General features: G+C 35.0%; 1 long non-coding RNA gene across 1 annotated transcript; it reads right to left on the bottom strand.

The window, feature by feature from the left end:
* Nucleotides 1-12,468: 12,468 nt before the first annotated feature.
* On the bottom strand, nucleotides 12,469-14,573 carry LOC141576058 (uncharacterized). The gene is made up of 2 exons (XR_012504289.1): nucleotides 14,465-14,573; nucleotides 12,469-13,133 (listed from the first exon to the last, which is right to left on the bottom strand). It is a non-coding gene; the product is annotated as an uncharacterized LOC141576058 (long non-coding RNA).
* Nucleotides 14,574-15,060: the final 487 nt, after the last annotated feature.

Genomic DNA, 15,060 nt, shown 5'->3' with positions numbered 1-15,060 from the left:
TGCTCTTGCCACCAGAACGCTGGCCACAACCCCAACCAAAGTGATAACAGGCAAAAAGGAATGAAGGAAGACTTGGCAACTACCCGTAAGTAAGAAAGAACTCTCAACAAAATTATAAGGGCACACAGTCTATAGAGAAATATATCCATATTTTCTTTAATTTTTACTTTAATTTTTTTATATTTTATTCATTAACTTAAAATTTTTCTTTAAAATATTTTTATTAATTTTTAAAATTGATTTCAATTTGATTTTTATTTGTTTTGTTCTTCTGTTATTGATTATACACTGTTTTCAATGTTTTTATTTTGCATTTCTTTTTCATAGTTTTATTTCTGCTTCCACTTCAGATAAATAAGTGAATAAATAAAACCTTTCAGGACCAGAGTAGATAACTGATACTTCATAATCCATAGCGCCAAAGAAAGATAAGCAAGATAAAGAAGCAAAGAATCACTCCCAATTAAAAGAACAAGAGAAATTCCCTGAAAGAATAATCAATAAAACAGACTTTGATAGTCTGCTACATCATTATTTCAAAAAGTGACTGATCACAGTACTGAAGGAACTAAAACAAATTGTGCATAGAAACAGAGAATATGTCAAAAAAAGAAATTAACAATATAAAAAAGAGCCACATAAAATTGGAAAACCCATTTATTGAAATGAGAGCTAGTGGGCTAGATAATGCAGAGGAACAAATAAGTGACTTAGAAGACAGGAAAACAAAATCACCTAATCAGAACAGCAGAGAGAGAGAAAAAAACAAAGTAAACGATATAAGTGACCTATGGTATAATATAAAGTGTGTCAATCTATGCATAATTGGGGTCCCAGAAGGAGAAGAAAGAGCAAAAGAGATTGAAAAGGCATTTAAAGAAAAAATAACTGAAAACTCCCCAAACCTAAAGAAGCAATCAGATATCCAAGTACAGGAAGCACAGAGGGTCCAAAACAAGAAGAAACCAAACATAACCACACCAAGACATATTATAATCAGGATGACCAGTTTTCTACTGAAAGGAAAAAAAAGTAATTGGAAAGGTGATAACTACAATGAATAACAACAGGATAAACATGAAATTGTAAGAGAGATGTCTAAATCATTAAGAATGGGAGAGGGAAGCAAGAAAATTAAGAGTTTTTTTCTTTTTCTTTTTCTTTTTGGCAGGATGGTTTGAACTTATATCACTATCTGTTTAAAACAAACAGACATAGTAATGGGTTAGTATATGTAAAAACCAGAGTAACCACATGACAAAAACTTACAATGGAGACACACACAAAATAAAACAGAGATAATACAAGGAAAATTATCAAACCACAAAAAGAAAAAAGAAAGAAACAAAGAGGAAATACCAAATCAACTGCAAAACCAAATTCAAAATGGCAATAAATACAAGTCTATCAATGATTACTGTAAATGTCAATGGACTAAATGCTCCAATAAAAAGACAGAGTGGTATATTGGAAAATAAAACAACAACATACCATATGCTGTATACAAGAGACACACTTTAGGGAGAAGAAGAGACATAGAGTGAGAATGAGAGGATTGAAAATGATATTCCATGCAAATGGAAAAAAAAGAAAACAAAGTAGGAGTAGCAATACTGATTACAGACAAAATAACTTAAAAACTAAAGCCATAAATAAAGATAAACAGGGCACTATATAATGATTGAAGGCAAAATGCAAGATAAGGATAGTATACATGTTAACATAGAAGAACAAAACATAAGAGAACCTAAATACATAAAGTGAATACTAACAAATATAAAGAGAGAAATCTATGGGAACACAATCATGGTAGGAGATTATAACACCCCATTCACATCACTTGACAGGTTCTTCTGACAGAAAGATAAAGGCAACACAGCAACTAAATGATACAATGGAACAATTAGACTTGGTTGATATTTTCAGAGTATTACATCCCCCAAAATTACAATATACATTCTTTCCAGTGCACATGGAACACTTTCTAGGATGGACCATGCACTTGGGCACAAAAGAAGACTCAACAATTTTAAGACGATAGTAATTATTTTAAGCATTTTTTTCTGAACACAATGCCATGAAACTAGAAATCAACTACAGCAAAACAAAGGAGAAAAAAACAACAGCATGATGATTAAACAACATGATACTAAGAAACCAATGGGTCAATGATAAAATCAAAGAAGAAATTAAAAAATACTTTGAGACAAATGACAAAAATCACAACCACACAAAATCTATGGGATGCAGCAAAAGCAGTCCTAAGAAGAAAGTTCATTGCAATAAAGGCCTTCTTCAAAAAAGATAAACAATCTGAAATAAGCAACCTAACCAACCAACTAAAAGAATTAGAAAAAGAAGAGCAAACAAAACCTAAAGTCAGCAGAAGGAAGAAAACAATAAAGATCAGGGAGGAAATAAATAAAATAGAGATTAAAAAAAAAAAGAAAAAGTCAATCAAACGAAGAGATGGTTTTTTGAAAGAGTAAATAAAATTGACAAACCTCAAGCTTAGCTCACAAAGAAGAGAAAAGACAGAGCACAAATTATCAAAATAAGAAAGGAAAATGGAGAAATTACAACCAATACCACAGAAATTCAAAATATCCTATGAGAATACTGTGAACAACTTTATGGAAAATAAATGAATAACCTTGAAGAAATGGACAAGTTTCTGGAAACATACAGTCCACATGACTGAATCAAGAAGAAATTGACCACTAGAACAAACCAATCACTAGAAATGAAATTGAATAAGTATTAAAAAAAGAACAGAATATTTACATAAACTCAGAATATTTACATAATCTCAAATTAATAGATGCTTAAAAATAGTGGGTGAAATTTTGATGAAGAACAGAATATTTACATAATCTCAAGTTACTGTTTAGTCAGAAAGGAAAAAAGAACTTTATAGGGAAGAAACCTAGTAGACACCACCTAATGCAGTGATGAACTTAGCATCACCCATTAAGTGGAAAAACTGACATCTTGTGCCATCTAAAGTAACACTTTGGGAAGAACATAGCATCACTGATGCCTGTTGTGCTCCTGCTAACAATACATGACATGGAACTAGTCATGAGGCAATATCAGAAAACTATAAAATGGACAGTATAAAATTAATGACATTTGTTCTTCAAAAATCATAAGATCATGAAAGAAAAGAAATGCAGAAAATTGTTCCATACTAAAGGAGAATAAAGGTACAAATCAAATGAATACTATTTTTCAATATCTGAGCACAGATATTAGATATTAAAGATATAATATTTGACATTATAACTCCTATAAGAACAAAAAGTCATGATTAAAATTTTAAAGGAAGATATGCAAATGTCTCATCCAATAGAAAATAATAAGAAAGAACTTACTTAAAAAAAAGGAATGGAAAACCTGAAGTTGAAAAGTATAACTGAATTTAAAAATTTGCCAGAGAAATGATAATGTCAATAGAATGACAGAGAAGACATTTGGAGAAAATCTTTTCAAAAGGCACATCTGATAAAGGACTGTTATCTTCAATATACACAAAACACTTAAAACTCAACAGTGAAACAAAAATACCTGATTAAATGTAGCCAAAAGTCATTAACAGACATCTCAACAAAGAAAATAAACAGAGGGCAAATAAACATATCAAAAAATGTTCCGCATCATATGTCATTAGGCAAATGGAAACAAACCTATTAGAACACCCGAAATTCAGGACACTGATAACACCAAATCCTGGTGAAGATGTGGATCTATAGCACTTCTTATTCACTGCTGATGGGAATGCAAGATGGTAGGGAATCTGTGGAAGACAGTTTGGCATATTCTTAAAAACTAAACACTCATGCACAATATAATCCAACAGTTGCACTCCTTGGTATTTACCAGAAGGAGTTGAAAACTTATGTCCACACAAAAAACAATATATAGATGTTTAGAGCAGCTTTATCCATCATATCCAAATCTTGGAAGCAACCAAGATGCTCTTCATTAGGTAATGGGTAAACAAACTGTGGTACAGCTGGACAACAGAACAATATTCTATGCTAAAAACAGATGAGCCATCAAGGTATGAAAAGACACGGAAGAAATTTGAATGCCTTTTTTTTTTTTTTTGAATGGCTATTACTAAGTGAAAGAAGCCAATTGGAAAAGGCTACATATTGTATGATTTCAACTATGTGATATCTTAGAAAAGGCAAAACCATATGGACAGTAAAAAGACTGATGGTTGCCAGGGATTTTGGATGGGAGAGCTGAATCAGCAAGCAATGAAGATTTTGAAGCTGGTGAAAATACACCATTTGATACTATAATAATGCATGTATGTCATTACACATTTGTCCAAATCCACAGAATGCACACCAAGAGTGAAACTTAATGAAAACCATGAGCTTCAGGTGATAAAGATGTGTCATTATTGGTTCATCAACAGTAACAGATAGAAACGTCCCCACCAGAGTGGCCTAATAGGGAAGGTTGTGCAAGTATGGGGACAGGGCATATGGGCAATCTCTGTACCTTCCTCTCAGTTTTGATGTGAATGTAAAACTGCTCTTGGAAAACATCTATTTAAAGTTTTACTAGTCATAACCACAGAGAATATATGCTTTGCAGGAAAAGCAGTCCTAGGAGGGAAGCTCATAGTAATACAGGACTTCCTCAAAAAAGAAGAACAATCTCAAATAAACATTCTAACCTACTAGCTAAAAGAATCAGAAAAACCAAGAGCAAACAAAAGCAAGTCAGCAGAAGAAAGAAAATAAGAAAGATCACGGAGGAAATAAATAAAGATTAAAAAACAACAGAAAAAATCAATATACCAAGAGCTGGTTTTCTGAAAGAGTAAACAAAATTGACACATCTCTGGCCAAGCTCATGAAGAAGAGAAAAGAGGGAGCAGAAATAAACAAAATAAGAGAGGAAATTGGAGAAATTACAAACAATACCACAAAATACAAAATGTCATATGAGAATACTATGAACAACTATGAGGAAATAAAATGGATAACCTAGAAGAAATGGACAAGTTTCTGGAAACATAGAGTCCACCAAGACTGAATGAAGAAGAAATTGACCACTTGAACAAACCAATCAGGAGAAATCGAATTGAATTAGAAAAAAAAGGCTTACCTAGAAACAAAAGTCCAGGACCAGAAGGCTTCACTGAGGAATTCGACCAAACATACAGAGAACTCATAACAGTCCTTCTTGAACACTTCCAGTAGACTGAAAAAGAGAGAGTACCCCCAAACTCATTCTATGAAGCCACCATTAGCCTGATACCAAAAACAAAGGTACTACCAAAAAACAACATTATGTACTAATATCACTGGTGATCATAGATGCAAAACTCCTCAACAAAATATTAGCAGAGTCCAACAGCACATAAAAGAGATCATACACCATGATCAATTTGGATTCATCCCAGGAACACAAGGATGCTGCAGCATACATGAATCAATCAATGTAATGCATCTCAACAAGAGAAAGAAAAAAAAAAAACACACACACACATACACACACAATCATCTCAATAGATGCAGAAAAATAATTTGATAAAATCCAACACTAATTTATGATAAAACACATTACCAAAGTGGTTATAGAGGGAACACATCTCAACATAATAAAAGCTTTTTTAAAACTTTTTAAAATTGTTATAGTCATTTTACAATGTTGTGTCACATTCCAGTTTAGAGCACAATTTTTCAGTTGTACATGAACATACATATATTCATTGTCACATTGTTTTTTGCTGTGAGCTTCCACAAGATCTTGTATATATTTTCCTGTGCTATATAGTATAATCTTCATAAAGGACAAGGTTGTCACTCTCACCACTTGTATTCAATATAGTCTTGGAAGCCCTAGCCACAGCAATCAGGTAAGAAGAAAGAAATAAAAGGGATCCAAATAGGAAAAAGAAGAGGTAAAATTGTGACTATATGCAGATGACATGATACTGTATACAGAAAAATTTGAAAGTTTCACACAAAATTTCTAAAACTAATAAAAGAATTTGGCAAGGTAACAGATACAATGTTAATGGACAAGAATTGGTTGCATTTCTTTATACTAATAATGAATCATCAGGAAAAGAATTTAAAGAAACACTCCCTTTTAAAATAGCACCCAAAGTATTAAAATATCTAATAATAAATTTAATCAAGGAGGTGAAAATTTTATAAATGAAGGACAATGAAACTTTGATTAAGGAGATTAAAGAAAACCTGAGAAAATGGAAAGATATCCCATGCACCTGGATTGGAAGAAAAATATTGTTAAAATGCTCATACTGCCCAAGGCAATTTACAGATTTAATGCAACCTGTATTAAATTAACTAGGACATACTGCACAGAAATAGAACAAATCATATTAAATTTTATATGGAATCACAAAAGAGACAAAATTACCAAAGCATAGCTGAAGAAAAAGAATAAGGCTGGAGAAATAACCCTCCCAGATTTCAGAAAATTCTACAAGTTACAGTAATCAAAACAGCATAGTATTAGTACAAAAACAGAAATATGGATCAATGGAACAGGATAGAAAGCCCAGAAATAAACCCAGAAAATTTTGGTCAATTAATCTTCAACAAAGGTGGCAAGAACATACAATGGAATAAACAGAGTCTTTTCAGCAAATGGTGTTGGAGAAACTGGAGAGCAGCATGTAAATCAATGAAGTTAGAATACTCCCTTACACCATACACAAAAATAAATGCAAAATGGATTAAAGACTAAAACATAAGACAAGACACAATAAACTTCCTAGAAGTAATCATATGCAAAACATTATCTCACATGCATCTCAACAATGTTCTACTACGGCAGTCTACACAAACAATAGAAATAAAAGCCAAACTAAGCAAGTGGGATATAATTAAACTTACAAGCTTTTGCACAGCAAAGAAAACCATGAACAAAACAAATCGGCAAACTATGGAATGGGAGAAAATATTTGCAAAAGATGAAACTGAATGGCTTGGTCTCCAGAATATATAAACAGCTCATATGACTTAATAAGAAAAACAAACAACTCAATCCCAAAATGAGCAGAAGACCTAAACAAGCAATTCTCCAATGAAGACATATAAATGCCCAATAGGCTCATGAAAAAATGCTTAAAATAACTAATTATCAGAGAAATGTAAATCAAAACTACAATGAGATATTATCTCACACTAGTCAGAATGGCCATCATTCTAAAGTCTACAAATGAAAAATGCTGGAGGGGGTGTGGAGAAAAAGGCACCCTAATACACTGTCAGTGTCAATGCAGTTTGGTGCAGCCATTGTGGAAAACAGTATGGAGATTCCTAAAAAGACTAAAAATACAAATAACTTATGATGCAACAATCCCACTCCTGGGCAATTGTACAAAGGGAATGCTAAATCAAAACTACGTCTACACATCCTACAGCCAGCATAGTACTCAATGGTGAAAAACTCAAAATCTTCCCACTAAAATCTGGAACAAGACACGGTTACCCACTATCACCACTCCTATTCAACATAGTCTTGAAAGTCCTAGCCACAGCAATCAGGCAAGAGAGAGAAATAAAAGGGATCCAAATTGGAAAAGAAGAGGTAAAATTGTCACTATATGCAGATGACATGATATTATATATAGAAAACCCAAAAAATACTAGAAATAATCGCAGAATTCAGCAAGGTAGCAGGTTACAAGATTAGCATTCAAAAATAAATTTCATTTCTTTACACTAATGATGAATCAACAGAAAAAGAATGTAAAGAATCAATCCCCTTTAAAATAGCCTCCAAAGTAATAAAATACCTAGGAGTAAATCTAACCAAGGCAGTGAAAGACTTCTACACAGAAAACTATAAAACACTGATGAAGGAAATTAAATAAGACTTTAAAAAAATGGAAAGATATCCCATGCTTCTGGATTGGAAGAATCAATATTGTTGAAATGGTCATATGCCCAAGGCAATCTACAGATTTAAGGTGATCCTTATCAATTTACCCATGACATATTTCACAGAAGTAGAACAAATCATAATAAAATTTACATAACCTTGTTTAATAAAAGCTATTTTTGACAAACCTACAGCCAGCACAATACTCAATGGTGAAAAACTGAAAACCTTCCCACAAATACCTGGATTGCAGTTGGACCAAAAAAAAAAATTATTAAGAAGAACATGATTAGAACAGCTGGTACAATTTGAATATGAACTGTGGCATACATAATAATACTGAATCAGTATTAAGTATCCTGATTTTGATAAATATATTGTGATTGCATAAGAGAAAATCTATATCTTAAAAAATAGTCACTGAATTTGAGACACGATTTCTATAAATTATACTCAGATCATTCAGAAATAAATATGCCCAGGAGTGGATCAAGTGGTAAGTCTATTTTTAGTTTTTTGAGACATATCCATACTGTTTTCCATAATGGCTGCACCAAGCATATGATCTAGCAATCCCACTCCTGGGTATATATCAAGAGGGAACTCTAAATTGAAAAGATATATGCACCCCAATGTCCATAGCAGCACAATATACAATAGCCAAGATGTGGAAACAACCTAAATGTCCATTGACATATGACACTATAAAGAAGCGGTGTTATATTTATACAATGGAATACTATTCAGCCATAAAAAAGAATAATATCATAACATGGATGGATATAGAGATCATCATTCTTAAGTGAAGGAAGCCAGAAAGAGAAAGAATATATATGGTATCACTTATATGTGAAATCTAAGAAATGAAAGAAAAGGAACACAGTAATGAACTCATCTACAAAGTAGAAACAGACTTGCAAGCAAAGTAAATATTCTTATGGTTACTGGGGGAAAGCGAGTGGGAAGGGATAAATTTGGGAGTTTGTGATTTGCAAATGTGGGCCACAATATATAAAAACTGGAATGAAAAAAACCAAATTTCTTCTGTATAGCACAGGGATCTTTATCTCCTTCTGCTTCTTTTCCAATTTGGATCTCTTTTATTTCTTTTTCTTGCCTGAGTGCAGTGGCTAGGCCTTCCAAGATTATGTTGAATAGAAATGGGGAGAGTGGACTACTTTGCCTTTTCCCAGATTTTAGTAGGAAGGTTTTCAGCATTTCACAATTGAGTTCTATGCTGGCTGTAGGTTTGTCATAAATAGCTTTTATCATCTTGAGATATGCTCCCTATAAGCCCACTTTGGTGAGAATTTTTATCATAAATTGTCATTGAATTTTATCAAATGCTTTTTCTGCATCTATTAAGTTCAAATAAGAAATTATATGGAACCACAAAAGACCTAGAATTGCCAAAGCATTGCTGAAGAAAAAGAAAAGAGGCTGGAGGAATAACTCTCCGAGACTTCAGACAATACTACAGAGATACACTAATCAAGATAGTATGGTATTGGTACAAAAACAGACATATGGAACATTGGAACAGAATAGAGAGCCCTGAAATGAACCCACAAAATTTTGGTCTACTAATCTTCAACAAAGGAGGCAAGAATATTCAGTGGAATCAAGAGAGTCTCTTCAGCAAATGGGGTTGTTAAAACTGGACAGCAGCATGTAAAGCAATGAAGCTAGAACACTCCCTTACATCATACAAAAAAATAAACTCAAAATGAATCAAAGACTTAAACATATGACATGATACAATAAACCTCCTAGAGGAAAATATAGGCAAAACATTATCTGACATACATCTCAAAAATATTCTCCTAGAACAGTCAACCCAAGCAATAGACATAAATGAAAGAATAAACAAATGGGACCTAATAAAATTTACAAGCTTCTGCACAGCAAAAGAAACCATAAGTAAAACAAAATGACAACCTAGTGAGTGGGAAAAAATTTTTGCAAATGAAATTGACAAATGCTTGATCTCCAGAATATATAAGCATCTCACACAATTTAATAAGAATAAAAACAAACAACCCAATCCAAAATGGATAGGAGACCCAAATAAGCAATTCTCCAAGGAAGGCATGCAAATGATCAATAGGCACATAAAAAAAGCTCAATATCACAAATTATCAGAGAAATGCAAATCAAAACTAAAATGAGGTATCACCCCAAACAAGTCGGAATGGCCATCATTCAAAAGTTCACAAATGACAAATGCTGGAAAGGCTGTGGATAAAAGGGAACCCTCCTACACTGCTGGAGAGAATGCAGTTTGGTGAAGCCACTGTGGAAAACAGTATGGAGATTCCTAAAAAGATTAGGATTAGACAACATATGACCCAGGGTACCACACTTGGGCATATATACAGAAGGAACCCTACTTCAAAATGACACTTGCACCCCAATGTTCATAGCAGAACTATTTACAATAGCCAAGACACAGGAAGAGCCTAAACGTCCATCAACAGATGACTGGATAAAGCAGATGTGGTATATTTATAAAATGGAAAACTATACAGACATAAAATCTGACAAAATAATACCAATTGAAGCAACATGAATGTTACTGGAGAATACTATTCTGAGCGGATTAAGCCAGAAAGAAAAAGAAAAATACCATATGAGATCACTTATATGTGGAAATATATATATATATAACAGAGACAGACTCATAGACATAGAATAAAAACTTCTGATCAAAGGGGAATGGGGGTGGGAAAGGACTGGGATATCAAAATGTAGAAAATATACTCAAGACTGTACTGTGTAACACAGGGAAATATATACAAGATTTTGTGTTGGCTAAAAATAAGAGAAATGTCAGTGAATGTATATATACACATGCATAAGAGAAAAATGGTGCTCTACACTGGAATTTGAAACAAAATTGTAAAATGATTATGAATCAATAAACAGTTAAAAACAAAAAGAAAATTTAGTGGATGAGATAATATCATGGCTAAAGACAGGAATTGGCAGACTAGATAATGAAGAGGGACTTAAAAGTGTTTGAGAAGACATGAGAACACAAAACTGTCAGTAAAAAGATGACATATAAATTCAAGCGTAAACCAATGCAAACTTTGCTGTTGAAACATGGGAAAAGACAAAGAATGCAAGGTTAGGACATATAGGATTCCCAGATGAAAAAGAAAGATTATAAAAGAATAAGAAAAAAACAAAAAAAGGGCTGAAAATGTATTCGAAAAATATCAGACTGAAATTTGCTGAAAGCCAAGAAACAATCATCTATAAGAAATCAGGAAGCAAACAGCTTCCAAAGCAGGCGGAATCCCAATAGACTTACAAACAGTTGTATTATCATTGAAATCATCAAAGTTCATGATCAACCCAATGATTGTAAATACACCTAGAGTAAAGCAACTTAGTTACAACAGAACCTCCAGAGGGGTTTCAGCTGATATCCCGACAGAAATATTGAAGGACAGGGAGTGCCAAGAAATAGACCAAATCCTGAATGAGAAAAAGCTGCAAACTAGCGTAGCCTATGCCACAAGACCACCCTTTAAAATAATGGCAGAAGTAGAGAAATTCACAGACCAGCAAAACTTAAAACAATTCAGCAGTTCTAACCTTATCCTAAAAGAAAGATTGAGATTTCTACCCTGAATAGAAAAGAAGCAAGACGAAATGGAAATAAGAAAACCGTTATTGGAAATGCAAGAAGAGCTATGACTTGCAGAGAATAAACAAAAAGAAGGCAAGGAGGACATCAAAACCCTAAAGATGGGATAGGGTAGCAGGAAAACATTGGTGAGTTTCAGCACTATACTAAGTGAATAAGCTTATATGACCCTCTGAAGCAAACGGAGAGATGCATGGCCTAATGTGTTTGCAAAACAAAGAACAAGCAAACAGACAATCAAACAAACAAACACCAAAACAGTACGGTTGGATGATATATATCCAAAGAACTATGATGATTCAAAAGAAAATACTCAAAGGGATGTCAAAGAGCTTTCAGCACGCATCGACGCAGTATTGCTGCTTGCATGTACTCAACAAACTTGTATTCAGAAAACAGATGCATGCAATAATATTCAAAAATATTGATTCATAAGAGGACATCGTGATCTAAACCAAATGCCTATTTTGAATAAAATCAATTCGTATTCCATGATATAGATTTACTAGTCTTCCAATAGGAAGAATGAATGACCTATTCGACCCTACTTAGAGAACAAATGGCATATGCCTTTAACAAAGACAAGTAGCTCTACAAAACTGCACTAAGAGCAAAAGAGACAGACAGTAAAGTGTACATTGTGATTGGATTAATTTCTAGGAATTTCAGCCCCCATGAATCAAATGGATCCATTTTCTGGGAGTGTGGGTATTTCAGCCGAAAAGCAACAGACGGATATGTATTCTGGGTGAAAGGCTATTACACAAACATAAGATTCCTATAGTGGGGTCTTTTTGTACTTTTAACTGTGAGAAAAGTTAAAGATGTGTGGAACCATAAAATTAACATGAACACACTTCCCTATTTTGTACTGTGTATAAAGTTCTGAACTAAAGGAAAGAGGGTAGGAAAAAAAGGACCATGGGACGCTATTGGAGAGAATCACTTTTATCTTAGGAATCTCTCGTCTGATGCAGCCCCTCCCCCAACACTGGAAAGATGCAGCAAATATTGGGGATGGCAGTTACCGGTTGCATTCCAGATGGAATATTGGTGTGTTCAACCAGGCTTGTTGTGGCTGGTGGATCCAAGTTAACTGGACAGAGCTCTGTGGGTGGATCAGTGTCATGAAGGGACTGCCACCCTCTGTGGAGCTTGGCTTAGGTCTAATTTTCGGAAAGATTTGTAAGTTCGAGATACTGCTGCTTCCCAATAGCCTGAGATCATGGGTCAGTTTCAAGAAACTGAAAAGACAGACTGTGGAAGATCTGCCCATCATCAGCATACTGGTGAGGCTGTGAGGTACTTTCAGACTTGCCCAGTGCTGTAGAAGTCGACTTTATTGGAGACTCGAAGAGAAGCTGGCAGAAAACCTGGCTGCACAGATTGAGGAGAGATGTGAACACATTGATGAGAGTTGTTCTGCTACAATGGAGAATACTGGCATGGAGACTTCTTTAGAGAATACCAGGATGAAAGACTTTCATGAGTCATGTTGAGCCTCACTGATACTAGCAGAAACCTGTGGAGGGTCAACGTTTACTTGAGGAAGGTACTCAATTCTCTGCTCCAAGAAGTGGTCCAAGATTCCTGACGTCTAAAAGAGAAGAAATGGCAGGGATGATAAAACCGCTCATGTTCTTGGAAGGGTTTGTGAGAATCCACACGTCCCAAGGGGCATTTAAGAATCACACAGACCACAGAGCATGAGGCCCTGGTAAGCTTTCCCCAGGGTTGGGTCTTGATATCAAGAAATTGCTCTTTCCTCCCCTCCACTCAGGCATCCATTTCAAAGGATCAGCACTTGAGCTGCAATGAAGCCAGTAGGAGAAAAGCAAGCCACTCCTACATACAGTGTTCCTTCAACTTCACACTTTGTGCACAACACTTAAATCCTCAAAGATCAAATACTGTCGGCTATAATAGATAGGAATAGAATACATAGCTCACACAAAGAAATGATGAACTTAGCCTAGTTTCAGCAAATGCTGGGGTTACGTCTACCTTGGGGTGAAGGAAGTGTGGTAACTGAGGGGAATCTTTGACTGAACTTGATATATATTAGGCCTCAGTTTTTCTAGACAGTATAGGTAACAGTTATAAGTCAGTTAGTGAAGTGAACTGTAAAAGTCACCATAGACATGTAAGGACACATGATATGTGGACCATCTTTTCACTTCATTGAAGCCCCAGGTGCAGTATATCATGTTGGTGCATAATTTGTTGGGTTAAACTGCTTTACCCAACATGATCAACCGATTGTTCTCATGGTTGATAGAAGAGCACCTGGTTCTCAATAGCAGAGCAAAACTGCAGCAGTTTTCTCATAGCTATAATGCCCCTAGGAGTTTTGGAACCAAGAATACATATAAATATGGTGTTTTAGTTTAATTGGGTTTCCCTAGAGAGAAATGTTTCCCCTTGAAATGACAACACTGGCCAGTATGTGTCATTGGGAGGAAAGTGCAGCACATGCAGAAGGGAAACCCAGGATGGGGGTTATTTCATGGTTCCAATAGATATTTCATGGTTCCTGTTAGTGTTGTAGGTATCAACAGTAAAGATTTGACTTATCCCCTTCATCATTTTGGACTGCTACTGTACATTCTATCTGTCTATTTTTCCCTTAGACCTGACAAATTTGTAAAAGAACTTCACAAGTCTGGCTTGTAATTAGATTTAGTATGTTTCAAAATCTAACTTCATTTTCATATAAATCCCAAAATATGTAAATCAATTCTATTAACCTTTTGAAAGACTGCAACTGAGGTATTAACACAATGTCAAAACTAGTCTTCGGACAAATCCTCCCACCATGGCTATATAGAAAACAAAGATAAGCAAGAATCACATTTCTGTGAGTTATATATGGAATGTGTTGATTTCTCGATGCCCAGTTGGCAGGGTACCAGTGCCAACTATGCTCACTCGTTCCCATGTACACAGCAAGATAAACATCCACTCACGAAGCCCTTGGTTCAGGACACATGCTGAAGAGTGGTCCCTTAGTACCAAGAGAGAATGAGGCCTCAGAAAAACTGGGAGGAGGAGAAGGCAAAATAGAGAATGGAAATCAGTGCAGTACCTGACGTCTGGTGATGGAGAAGCAAAGGTGAAACTCTGTTTTACTTGGACACACAATCTCAAGTGGAAAGGACACATGGGATTGAAAGTGATGCGCTGAGTGTTAGAAGAGTGCACAGCAAATACTTGGCTGACAGAACTCAAGGAAATCAGCACAAAATATCCCCACAATTGATTCTGAGACCAAGATCCGAGCTGCCAAATTTGAGCTAGCATTGGCTGTGGAAAATGAGGTATAGGGCTACGGATGATGTCACACGCTGTGTCTCAGGGATCCGGAGTGTGTTGTGGACTGTGGTTTGCCCTACCAAGAGAGGAAACTGACCTTGGACCCCAATGTGAAAGCAACCACCCTGCGTGCAAAGTTGAGTTTATCAAAATGTCCTATGGACACATTCACTGCATCTGCAGGCCAAGGGAACAATTTGACATTTTGCCAA

This window comes from Camelus bactrianus, chromosome 35, assembly GCF_048773025.1.
Source record: "Camelus bactrianus isolate YW-2024 breed Bactrian camel chromosome 35, ASM4877302v1, whole genome shotgun sequence".
In the NCBI taxonomy this organism is placed as follows: Eukaryota; Metazoa; Chordata; class Mammalia; order Artiodactyla; family Camelidae; genus Camelus; species Camelus bactrianus.
This window is presented reverse-complemented; position numbering and strand designations above follow the sequence as displayed.